The following is a 12,877-nucleotide window of genomic DNA, read 5'->3' as shown; positions in this document are numbered from 1 at the left end:
GACCCTAGGATACTGCTTCCTCCTCAGAGAAAACAGGAAGGAAGAGAAACTAACATGGTATAATTTTATCAAAATTTCCTGTTGAAATATTTAGCTGAAGATGACAATTCTAAAAATACTCTTTCTAGGCAGTCCTGTTCTTAAGTAGGGGGAGCTGTGGATGGAGCAGCTTTGGATTTTTGCAAGATCTTGCATGTCAGTGCCTGTTTGTTATGCTGTGAACCAACAGGACTCTATACGGATAAAACAGCAGCCACGATAAATACCAGAATATGTTCACAACTACTTTTGCCTCTCCATATGGTATTTTCATTGACTTAAATACTGACTTTTCTCCTCTGCTTCTGACTCCTCACTGAAGAAATGGTATGGAAATTCCTGTTTGGAGCCTCTCAGAGGCTCCTGACTTTCATCCTAGTCACACAGAAGAAATATAAGGTATCAGTGATTAATAGCATTTCTTCAGTACACAGGTTTAAGATATGGAAAGTTTGGAGGGCACTGCCTAATTTTTGAAAGAGTGCGGATGCAAAAAGACTACATCAAACTTTTTCATGAGTTGTTGCCAAGTCTGTCTGCATTTTTGTTCAAATATGATATAGATAAAACAAAAGGATATTTTCTGACCCTTACATGGGTTTCCATTACAACACCAACAGAAACGAGACAAAACTGAACTATGATACTTGCTAGATGTTTTCTAGGTATCGTAGGTGACCCCACAAAATGTATTGAAAATGCTGATTGCAAGTGCTGTTATGTGGTGGAAAAGAAAAATGCCACCTATGGAGAGAGTCCAGGAACTGAAGTTCTGCTTGCACTTAACACTTTTATGTTGTGCTCAGGTTTTTCAATGTTACACACAGTGATGATGAACAAGCTGAACTTGAGATCTCTTTTCAAGAGCAGCTCTGAGACTTTGACCCATGCCTGCTGTTCTGCACAGAGGGAAATGTAATCCTAATGGTATTAACTTGCCTGTAGTTGTGAACTCCGCTTCTGTTATTTTTTATTTGGATCTGGTATTTCTCTGGATGCTGTAATGAATAAAGCAAACTGTGCTGTGGAAAAACTAGTGCTAGGATGCAGCTGTGGTACATATTTTCACCTATACACTAGGTTGAGATTCTAATGCCGGTCTTCAGGACTGATTGGCAAACTACATTAAAATGTGTCCGCATCCCTCACCCCAGCATGCTCTCAGCTGAGGCCCCAGCAGAAAGTTGCCTCAGGTTCGTTAGCAGAAGGACTGACTGCACTGAGATTCAGTACAGCTGAAAGCTGAAGTTCGCCCCTAGCAGCTATGTGACCCAACTTGTTTGTGGAATTTGGATGTGGAAGAAAAGTGGGACAGGGTAAGAGCTAGACAATATGTCTAGTTTCAAGCACTCCCTTGATTGTGTGGTTTTGCTGATCCTGGGGCTGTCAGCTGCTAAAACATGGCTTTAATAACAGTGAATCATGTGAGTCTTGGGTTAACTAAGAGACTCTTTTCTGTGCCAACTGTAATGATTTTTGTGAGGCATACAGGAGCAGATTGCTAAATAGTAGCATATCAAATAAAAATAACTTTTTAATGGGGGATAAATGAGCATAAATATGGCAAAGACATGAAAAAGGAGAGACAGTATGTTGTGTTTCTTGAACGAGGTGTGTTCAGAAGACAAGGCCTTCTGCTGCTTCAAACAACAAGTCTTCTCTGCTTTACTTTCACAAAACAAATGCATAATTAATCATGAAAAATATGTGGCCAGGGTGAGGGGAAGAGGTCATTGTCTCCAAACCTACTTTTTTCTTATTGTAAGCAATTCTGCAAATTATTTGATTGTACATTAGTAATAGACATTGTTTATGTCTTGGCTTATGTCACTGCAACAGCCAATGCAGTAATGCATACACAATGCGAAGGTCCATCAGTCAGCAGTGAACTCCCTCCCATTTTGAGCCTACCCCTAATGCTTGGAAACAGGACTAAGATGGAAGACATTGGTCTCAACAATATATACAGCCTTATTACTATGTTTCTGTTCTTTGAATTTATTGAAAGTGTTTTTACTAGTTTTCAAATTTGGAAATGGTTTTGGAATGCTGGCTGTAACTACGTACATTGACTGTTGTTTCAGAGAGCCCCTAGCGTATTTCTGCTTTACTTAGAAGCATGTGCCTACTTGGGGGGAAAAATCTGAGTGCTACTGCATTATAACTGCTGGCAGCTGCTATTCTACTTGGTTAAAGTACAGTTCTTACCCTGGTTTTGGGAGGTCACAATCCAATGAGCAATCAACACATTTAGCAACTCAGAGAAGCTGTAATAACATGGCACTGAACACCTCTCAAATCTAAATCCTAAGGAACTAGTAATGAGCTCTTGGCTTTAAGTAGGCGGCTTTGTTCTCACTCTTTCCTGCATCTTGTCCCATCTTATAACATCTGCCTGGTTAAGCTTAATGTTTAATATGCTTTTCTATACAGAACAGCTAAACATCTGACTGTGAAAAATAGTAACAGGCTGGCAATTCTTTCATGTATAGCTGAAGCTTATTGTGGCCAAAAATTATTACAATAAGTTGTCTGCTTTTATGGGAGACTAGTTTGTGAGTTTTGAGCCATTCTCATTTGAACAAGTGTGTGTATATTGCAAATCCTCTACTGTGATTAGTGCCATCTTTCACTGGCAAAGTCACAGCAGAATGAACTAGTTGCAAATGGCTTTTAAATGGCATTTAATCCTCCTTTGGCTACACTTGGTAAACTACACCATCCTCTGTATATGGTTTATTGCAAGTTCTGACCCTGATGCAATAAAGTATGCCAACTTTCAATCTGAGCATTGACAGTGCTGCTTGAAGAAATGCTCTGACCTTTTGCATCTTTGCTTGCAGGGGCTACGTGCTAACCTATGCAAAATAACTGAGTACTGATTGCCTCATGCATGCATATGGCTGGCTGAGGGATTCAGGTTTCACAGTAGGGGAGGCCAAGTGTAAAGAATTGAAATTGTTTGGATTAAAATACAACAGTTTTGTGTGTGCTGAATGCTAGGTAGAGTTTAGTGGCATGAAGTTAAAATACAAAAACTTTGCCAATATCACAGATATTTTAGGTGTTGTGTTTGCACAAACGTTTTTTGCTTTCCTGTGAGACATTATGTGAACTGTGCAATTAAAACTTACTGTGTATCTGGGAGGATGATAGTCTACCTACCTGTAAAGGAGAACAATCAGAATAAACTCTGGACATCTGGATCTGTGACTTGGGTTAGTTGCTGGCTAAATGTGTTTATACACCCAAATGTACTGAGTGGGAGGCTTTCTGTGTTTATACACTCAGATGTACTGAAGTGGGAGGCTTTGTGTTGCAAAGCAGGAGGGAAGAAAAAAAAAAAAGGTAGTTCTTTACTTTAAAGGCTACTGCACTTTAAAGGCTACTGTAGAGTGAAGTGCAGCCAGAACTGGGGTGCAGTGAGGTAGACATATGACATATCTCATTGGTATCATTATAATGCATTGTACAACCGTTTTGCAGGCATGAAAAGCCTATACTGAGAGACTACAAAACACTTTGCAACTAAAGACCATCAAACTTAAATTAGCTGTTGTGATGTTTGTCAAATATCAAAAGAATCCAGGCATTACTTTGTGTTCATTCCTTTGTGGGTTTGTTGTTTCATCCTATAACAGCCTGTAAATTCCTCCAGATTAAGACTGCCTTTGGGTAACATACAAGCTCACCATATTGCTGTTTCACAACTGGACATATTTTGATGTACAGCTATAATGTTGTTAATATTGTCAAAAGGTATTAATGCTGCAGGATGCATTTGCCTTTGCAGAATATATGTATCTAGGAGTTACTTGGTGAGGGTACTACATTTATCCCGCGACATTCCCGTCATAGAATGGTTTTAGTTGCAAGGGACCATAAACATCTACACCAACCCCTCTGCTGTGGGCAGGGGCATCTTTCATGAGATCAGGTTGCTCAAAGCCCCCATCATACCTGGCTCTGAACGCTTTCAGTGTTTCAATTGACTGCAATTGATAGCACGTCATCTACCATCATTCACCTCCTCAACATCCAACATCAATACATTCATATAATGCTTTGTCTGCACACTTCTAGTCCTAGCCAAGTTTCAGTAATGTTGATAAAAATCAGACATTTCAGACCTCTTTTTCCATTTTCCCTACCTAGAGCTCTACTGGAGAAGTCTATGCCTCAGACAGTAATAGAAGACTGACTATTTGCTGACTGATTATTTGCTATCTATTCCTCCTCAAGCCTTCTAATAGAACAGCAGCCAAAGATTCCAGGAAAGATTACTTATATTCTCTAAACAAAGTTGGTGACATTTTCTGCATTATCACTATAATCTAAAACTGTACATTAAAAGACATAGTAAGCCTCCCTAGAAACTTTAATGTCTCATACCTAGAAAAAACTTTTTGAATACTGGATGAATTTTGCCACATCTTTGGCTGATATACTGAATGTTAACAATCTTCCACATGTGCTAAAGAAAACTGAAAGGATACAAATCTGATCAGAGGGTGATGTATTGTTTTCTCATATCTAATTGTTAAGGACATCATTATATTAGTCTTCATGCCTTGGTTCATTCCAGATAATATTCTCAGTCCATTCTTTATTTAAATAGTGTGCAATATTTGGAAAAGAGAAAATGGATGCAACACTTCTAGCAGAATGTTACAGTTCTACAGTTGTACAAATTGTACAAACTCAGCTCAAGCTTTCTCCATTCAAAAAGCAGTAACCAGAGAATTTCAGAATCTTCTAGTTCTATTTGTCTTTTCTTTTCTGTGAACACATTTTCTGGAGAGATTCTTGACTTGAGATTTTTGGATCGTCTTACTCTTGAAACTGCCTGTAGCATTGTAAGGGAAATGCTTTCTGTTGAACAGAACCTGTTTCATTTTAAAAAGAAAAGGGGTTTTGGCTTCTGCTAGGATATGGATCTTTTAGTTGAATATAATTTGCTGTGAATTATCAAACAAATGCCTATTAATTTCTGAGAGCATCAACCACCTTTAGTATATAATATCAAATCAAAGTTTTTTATTAAAGGCCACATGATAAAAAGTGTTGTTTTAAAGATTACGTGCATCAGCATCTTCTCTTTTCCTTTTTCCATATGTTTCTCCTTTGCTTCTATTTAACGAAAGTAAATCTGTCCCTCGTTCCAATGATGCAAACTCAACAGCCCCAGAACAGCCTCTCACCAGGTCGACAAGCTGGACTACCTCCTGTACTGTGCCTTGGAATTGGAAGGGCTGTTCAGTTCAGACAGTGTCTACAAGTGCCCTTTGGTCATTTCAGTATTTGGGTTTTATACCACATATATGCCAAATTGCTGTTTGGGGGCTGCTAATTTTATGTAGCAATTCTTAAATACATAGTTCTGTGTGTCTGTTGCTTCTGATTATACATATGAAAAACATATTAATAATAATACTCTGGATACATCCATCTATAAGGTATATTGATCTTTCAAACTGCATAACAATAGCACACCTACCAAAGAATGAGAAAGGACAGAAATGCTATTGTATGCAACTGAAAAGATATCCTTTAAAATCTGGTTCTTTACTAATAACGGTGTTTGAATTTAGCCTCAGTACAGGAATTTCTTTCTTCCAAAGTAGCTTGCAAGAGTATGGGAGAAGCTTGTGCTGTGGTATAACCATTTTGCCCAGTTCAAGCAGATTTCAGCAGCATATATATGAAGGCTTAAAAGCACTTGGAATAATTTTCCCTATATTTCCCTGACAAAAGAAGGCAAAAAGGATAGTTGTTTACAATATCTAGTTCTACATCAACAGGTTCAGGACTAAAAGTGGATACAGAAGTATACAGGTGCAACATGAGGGTTTGCTATGAGACTGATGTTTCTGAGGGAAATGCCTAATTTCCTGGTTTATCTGTAAGCTAGTATTTATAGACACGATCTGTGGGTGTCCAGAATCTTCAACTGTTGTGACATTTCATTATTGCACTTAGTCATTTGGTGCTCTATCGCTAAAAATGAAGCACCAGCTGAATTCAGTTAGTCTTTCCACTGATTTTGTTTAAAATAGCTCTTGTATCATGACTTTGGGGAATGATATATATATATATATATTCTTCAAAACACTGTAAATTCCTTCTGGATGATAGGAGTTATTTAAATACAATGGATTGTTATCATTTCCTTAATGGTATGAGTAACTTTGGGATAGACTCTGTTCCACACTTGCCAGTGTAATACAAGCCAAATCCACTGCAGCCTGTCCATTTTATCTGCATTTATACAAGCAGAGCTTAGCAGCAGAATGCACTCTAGGACTGCAGCCTGTTCTCAGGCAACATCCCGCTGAGATTTGCTGAAGGTTTGAAAGATTCTGCACAGTTGGAATCAGTTTATCAATACACGGTTTCTCCCATGTCTCCTTCCACCTCCTGGCATTAGCACAGCTGGCAAGAGCCCAGCTAGACCACACAGGACCAGACCCGTTGAAGAACATCAGTCTGCAAGCTCACTGAAATGGTGAATCTGCTCTTGGCAGGCACAGGAGAATCCTAGGGGTTATCTCAAATTTGGCTTAAGGGAAGGAATTCTCAGCTTAAATGTCAGTAAATATTCGTGCATCGCTGATAGCATACAAGGCAATTACAAGAGGATATGATGGGAATGATTCTGTGTATTCTTGTATGCTTTTTAAACCCAATTCAATTAGAAGTTTAAGCCTGAACCTAGTTTTTAAGCATGAATAAGGAAAATGACTTTTCAATACAGAGACCTCTACGATCAACAAGTCCAACTGTTAACCTGGCACTGCCAAGTCTATCTCTAAACTGTGACCCTAAGCACCACTAATAGAAAGGAACTGGCTTTGAAAACAGTATTATATGAAGAGTAGTGTTCTTCTGAGCTACTATGAAGAACATGAAACAGTGCAAACTGGGTAGTGATGATGTGTAATTTATCAAGTGTGTGCAGTGACAGTGTTCACCCCAATTCATTGAAGAGAATGACTACGGACATATGACCCTGGGAACATATGTATTCGTTGATATTCTGCTTATAGCCTTCAGTCAGAAATCATCATCTTCTGCCTAAGATTCAAGCCTGATATTTCAAATCAGTAGGAAAATTTACAGTCTGGTGTAGTTGTCTCAGGTACCTGATCTTCAGAGTAGCTGAACATGTTATTCTGTTGATTCAGTTCTACAGGCTCCTTACAAATATTTGAAAGCTGAAGGTCTCAGTGCATCTTCAAATCCAGTCTTAAAGCTGTGCTGTGGATGACCTGAGAAATTGCCTGCTTCATGTGCCAAATTACTGTATCATTTAATCTCCTAAATGTTTCAGGCATCCATTATCACTTGAAATATTTTGGCTGACATTACTTAGGCTTCTTGAATAACTGATAGTTTTCACCTGGAATATTTTTTACTATTGTTGTATATCTGATTTCAGTGACCAGAACTTATTTTGATCTTGTAACAGTCACACTTGCATCTAAAAAGCTGCTGCTGTGATCTCAAGGAAGAAAGATGCCAAGTCATTTTTGCAAAATAATGTTGAAAAATGTTATCGTGATGCCAGAGTGACTAAAATAGCAATACAGCAAGAATGCAGAATTCTGTAGTAACTTTCACATAACGCATGGTCCTTAATTAAGTATAAATATCAACTTCAATTTGACCATTCTCAATTGAATTCTATTTTCAATCCAACCCATGGAAGGTCCATTGAGTTCAATGGGAACTTGCATGTTTAAGCACAAACAGACTATTTCTTTGGGCTTGATCCAAAGACCATTAAATTCATACAGAGAACATTCCATACACATGCAGTGGACTTAAAATTAACCTCTCTCGGTTGTTCATCTTTCAGGAAATGAATGTTTTTAATACCTAAGAATTTGCTAAAGACAGTGACTGGTGATTACTTGCATAAAATGGCAATGGTATATCAAAGTTCTTGGCAACCCACAACAAGAAACTGAAGGGAACAATAATAATGGAAATGTAGCTGCAGTACTCAGATAACCCATACTGAGGAAAGGGATGCTTGTCCAGCCCATGCCAGGGAAAAAAGCTCTGTGACACTCCATGGAATTTACTGAATGTTATAAAAACAATAAATATAATCCAAATTTACCTTGTACTGTTGCTGAAATTAAAAAAAAACACACAAGCTATATACCTGAAATATGATATTAACAAAGTTATTGTCAACAAACTTAACAATAATATGATATTTGCAAAGTTGTCTTGTGTCTACCATTACCATTAGTTGTAATTTCACTGCTCTTACTTTCTGATTAGGCATTTCCATCTTTTAGCTGAAAAAATACACAGTAGTCTATATTTTTTGGCCTTGATAAATTATATTTGGACTTTCAACAAACAAGAATTCTTGTGGCCAAAAGCACATCATAAAATATTTAATAAGATTTTTCTTAGCATTTTCTATGTGCTTTCCAAATTCAACTAAACCTGCTCAATACTTGGGAATTACACCTGTCCATCTACATGAAACTGGACTGTGAATTTTTAAAATCCTATGAAAGTATACTTGCAAGCAAAATCCTTTGTCTGGGCATAACTGCATATTCACACTGTTGGTGACTCTGGTCACTTATGAATCATACTTGTTACGTATATTTAGTGAACCAGTGATTTAAAAGAAACTTTGACAAGTCCTGTATCCTGGCTGGTAGCATCTGGCACAGCAAAAAGCTCAGCAAAAGGGTGGGTGAAGCAGAAGTTGGCTATCGTTACAAATCTTAGAGAGAGAGACATTCTTAACACACAGCACAGAGGTGCCCAAACTCTCCCACAAAGCAGCTAAGCCCCAGGCAGTCCTGGTATGGTCTTCTACTTGATAAACAAAAGCAGAGGATGAACCCTGCAGGACCCAGCTAACTCACTTCCTTGGTGGCAAAAGGCGGAGAGTCCCAGCCAAAGACAAAAGAGATACCCATAGACAAACTGTGGGTGTCCCCTAGATGCACTATGGTGTCCCTTTCTCTTCACCTGGGACAAAGTACCTTTAACTACTTGGTACTTTTAAAGATATAAAATATAACATCTCTAATTACTGGTACAACGTCCATCAGCTTCCATGGATTAAGGTTTTCACTCTGTCTTACTTCCAGATTTTCTTTTCTGTTTGTGAAAAGTCATGGGAAATTTTTGTTGTTAATGTTTGGAATGTTTTACTACTATGCAAGGTGAGAGAAAAGCACCAGTCCTTATCACTGAGTTACCTCAATCCAGGGCTTATTTCAATAGCTTTAGGAGAGTACGCTGCGAATGAATTACACAAGAGCATCAAACCCCAAATATTTATCAATAACCTGGATGATAGGATGCAGTATGCTCTCAGCAAACTTGTGTACCACACCAAATTGGAGTGAGCAATTGATATACTGAGGTGCAGGACTGATATTCAGCAGGACCTCAACAGGCTGGAAAAAGTGGCTGGCACGAACATCATGAAGTTCAGCAAAGACAAATACCAGGTCTTGAGCCTGAAATGGAATAACCCAACACAACAATCCAGCCTGATATGAACTATAATTAGGCAGCTTTGCAAAAATAAAATAAAAAATATATATACTGTCAATGGACAAGTTGAGCATGAGCCAGCATTTTGCCAACCACGTCCTGGGCAGTGATGCAGCCTGCTGGTTGAGAGGAGCAATTCTCCTACATTTGGCACCTGTGAGACCACATCTGGACCACTGCATCCAGTTCTGGATCCCCCACTGGGAGAAGGAACAGCAAATCAGAAGGGCCAGGGAGAGGTTGTATGCGTTGTATAAAAGGAGAGGTTGAGAGAATTGTTTTTTTTTTTTCAGCCTTGAGACAAATAGGCTGAGGGGAAGGTCTTTAGTCACCTAATGGGAAAGTGTAGCAAAGACAGGCAGACTTTTACTGTAGGTAAAAGTGTTAGGAGAAGAAATGGAGAAAAGCTAGAACACAGGAAATTCTGGCTCAACATAAAGAAAAACTTCTCCGTGAGGTCAAACACTGGGACAGGTGCTCAGAGAATTTGTGGATTCTCCATCTTTGGAGATATTCAAAACTTGATTGGACAAGACCATGAGCAAGCAGACATTGTTGGTTCTGCTTTAAAAGGTGAACTAGATGATCCCCAGAGGTCCCTTCCAACATAAATTATTGTATAATTTTATGATATTACACAGTTTACATACTCATTTGTACGCATCAGAACCAAGTGTGTATCTGTCTTGTAACACAGAAATAAACTATCCACAAATGCACAATTATACAGTTAAAAATAAGTATGATATGAATAGAGTACATAAACTATACAGTAGAGTTGCCACACATATGAACTGTAATAAAGAGGGTATCCTTCAAAAAATTATTGTCATAATACATGTTAGGTTACTCTTCTCTAAATTCCTTTTGACAGATGCATCAGCTGCAGGGCATTATGTCAAACAATGTTTAAAATGTCCTACAAGTCATAAAGCACTATGCAGAGTTCATCTCTAAAGAGAGTTATTTCTGCCTGACTGTGCAGTTCTCGTTCATAGGAACCATTAAGATACACAGGGCACTGAGAGTTGAACTACTTGTGTAAATACTTGTGCCCTTATTTGCATTGTGCAACATTTAAGAGCTCCTCTTGTAAAAACAAGACCTCACTGTGCTATCTGATCTGGAAAGAGAGAGCAAACCTGGCCCAGAGCGTAGCTGGGTGAAGCAGCCCAACACTGCTTCCTTTGGTACCAGAGAAACTTCCACGCAACTGAGGCAAGTCCCAGATCCCATACCTGAAAAAGACTGATTTTTGCAAACAGATGTACTTATATAACCAGGTTATTAATACAGAACTAATGCATCAGAAAAAAAAAATCATAAATGGAATGCAGGGTTCCCCTTATTCAAGCTACTTCCCCTGAGGATGAAAAGTATAATTGCTTGAAGGTAAACATTTATATCATACATTTGATACTTCAAGCCCATGTATTCCTTTTTTTATTCCCTCACTGTATTTGAAACCTGGGGCAGTGCATTCGCCTGGCATGCTCCCAATGTTATGCATCGTTTTCTAAGAGATGGAATATTTGCATCATTACTTCCAAAGCCTTATCTACACTCAGAATTGAATCATCTGTAGCTGAACCAGTGTATATTGTTTCAGATACAATGCGCCCTGGGCACTCATCCCACAGGTCCTGGATCCATGCCCAGAAGCAGTGGGTTCTAGGAGAATTTTAAAACCACTTTTGAACTGTTGGATGACAGACAACTAAATAAAGTTTTTAACTACATTTAGTTAAGAAGAAAATATCCAGGAAACATTTGCATTTCTTTACTGGTAGTGTACTAGTTTGATTTGGTAAGTTCTATTCCACATCAGCTTCATGCATTACCTGTACCAAGCGTGCTCACCTACACCAGAAGCTCGTGCATTTTCAGTATGTACTGCATATTATCTATATATTATTAATGACCACCTGAAAATAGGCATCAGGTAAAATATTTCATTGCGTTTTCTGGCAGAAGTTTCTTCACAAATAATCTCGCATTTCTATCATGTCTATTCTATGGGATATCTTTTTATAATAGCACCAATAGTGAAGTTTTCCTATCCATTAAGGGGCCTAATCTTTAGCTATTTTATGATATACCCAATGTCTAACCAATCTGTCTGACATTTTGCAAGAGGGCAGGAAATACTCCAGAAAATGGACTTAAACAATTCAGCACATTCTAAGAGCAAGGCTAAGGAAAATCATTCATTTCATCCCTGTTAAATAGGCAAGAGAGAAGGAGAAGGAGAAGGAGAAGGAGAAGGAGAAGGAGAAGGAGAAGGAGAAGGAGAGAAAAAGAGTGCCTGTAGCAGTTTGGTGTCTTCTGGCAGGAGTGTGCAGTTTCATGAATGGGAAAGACATAGCATGTGTTCAGAATAGAAACTGCCTTACCATCTTCTCCTCATAAAGGCCAACCTTAACAAGCTAAAGCATATTTAATACATATTTCTATGTGGGGAAGGCTAAGCAAGCCCCTGGTGAGCCCTAGCAATCTCCCCTCCTGCCTTCTGACCTTGCTCTCACCTCTCAAGTGCAGCCTCTCCAAAACTGGATGTACCAGCTGGGGACACCAGAGGGACAGGGGTAGTATGCCTGTCACCTACAGCACCAGGCCCAACAAATTTGGCCACACAGAAGGCCAAAGGGAGGATATGGAGGATGGCGAGGATGTGTGGCCCTGCCCTCCTCTATGGGCCCTGTGTGGAGGTGGCCTGGCTGCCATGTAGCCAGCTTCTACTTGACAAAATGGCGAGGGGGGTGGGGCGTAGGTTCTCTTTTTCTGGTGTTTGGGACAAAACAGGACCAAATCTACAGGTATCTCTTGCAGAACTGGGGGTGAAGTAGCGCTTGGGGGCCACAGGGGAGGCAGGTGAGCAGCAGGGCCCCTGGCTCCCAGGGAGGAAGGGGCGGCAGAGCCATGATGGCACAGGGGAGAAAGGTGGCTCCTGGGACCATGGCCGCCTGGGCACTCAGCTGGGGAATGGGTACTGGTTCTCAGGCAGACTGACACAGAAATGGAGAGAGGATTAATCTCCTAAAACATCTCCACTGAGGAAAAATAAATAAATAAATAAAAGCAAAAAAACCCCACTCCCAGCTACTTAACAATCTCTGGCTTTCCTCCTGATTGAAGACTGAGTTTTCCTCAGCGACAACAGGCAATCCCGGGACAGGCAGACCTTGCAGGTCCAGACTCTGCAGCCAGGCCCTGGTGGCATCAAGATAACTACTATTCACCTTAATTAGCAACAGTGCCAGCAGCTGGGCTGAGAAGGTAGCTGTCCTGCTGCAGGGAAGGT

Source organism: Anser cygnoides, chromosome 1 (genome assembly GCF_040182565.1).
Source record: "Anser cygnoides isolate HZ-2024a breed goose chromosome 1, Taihu_goose_T2T_genome, whole genome shotgun sequence".
Classification (NCBI taxonomy): Eukaryota; Metazoa; Chordata; class Aves; order Anseriformes; family Anatidae; genus Anser; species Anser cygnoides.
Note: the sequence above shows the minus strand (reverse complement) of the source record.